At 32.0% G+C, this 874-nt stretch overlaps 1 non-coding gene across 1 annotated transcript; it reads right to left on the minus strand.

Moving 5' to 3' along the window:
* Positions 1–349: 349 nt before the first annotated feature.
* LOC120096750 (U6 spliceosomal RNA) lies at positions 350–456 on the minus strand. Its single transcript, XR_005493591.1, has one exon. It is a non-coding gene; the product is annotated as a U6 spliceosomal RNA (small nuclear RNA).
* Positions 457–874: the final 418 nt, after the last annotated feature.

The raw sequence follows: 874 nt of genomic DNA on the forward strand, positions 1-874 counted from the left end.
GGACCCAGATAATAGCTTTATTATCATAATTTAACAGATAATACACACCTACAAATGATTGCACACCATGATTTTCTGGGTTACCTCACTCAGGATGAGTGAGGTTTCTAGTTTAAGCTATCTGTCTGCAAAATACATAATGTCATTTTTTAAACTGCTGAGTAATACTCCACAGTGTAAATGTAGAATATTTGGTTTATACATTCTTCAGCTGACACACATCTACGTTGTTCCCACTTTGTGGCTATTATGAATGAAGCTGCAGAGAACATGATTGAGCAATTTTCCTTGTGGTAATATGGAGCATCCTTTGGAATATGCCCAAGAACGGTATATCTGGGGCTTGAGGAAAAATGAGAATTTTTTCATGAGTTTGCATGCCATTCTTGAGCAGGGTTCAAGCTAATCTTCTTTATATTGTCCCAAATTTATTATATGTGCTCCCGAAGTGAGTGCAAGGTTTGGAATTTTCAGATACCTTTTAATCTCACAATTAATCTGAGTCAAAACATATCTGATTTTAAGGAATGTAGATATAATTGACACTCCTTTAGTAATATATACATAATGCTAACAACTTTGATAACTCTAAAGTAGGTATACATTCAAGGACTATATTTTGATGTATAAAATATTCTTCAAGAAAACCTTTGAGTTACATTAGTGTATAAATAAGTTTGGGAATGTAAAAAGAGGTAGTGTATTGCAAGTAGCAAAAGTCATCATTAAAGCTAAATTTTCAGTTAAATATCAATGAGATGCATGTGCAAGACATGGAGGCATGTTGATTCTTGCAATCTGTATTACTGTACATTAATATTCAGTATATTACAAAATAATTTATTAATGTATTATCATTCTCAAGAAATTTGTT

The sequence above is a fragment of the Rattus norvegicus genome, chromosome 14 (assembly GCF_036323735.1).
Source record: "Rattus norvegicus strain BN/NHsdMcwi chromosome 14, GRCr8, whole genome shotgun sequence".
NCBI lineage: Eukaryota > Metazoa > Chordata > Mammalia > Rodentia > Muridae > Rattus > Rattus norvegicus.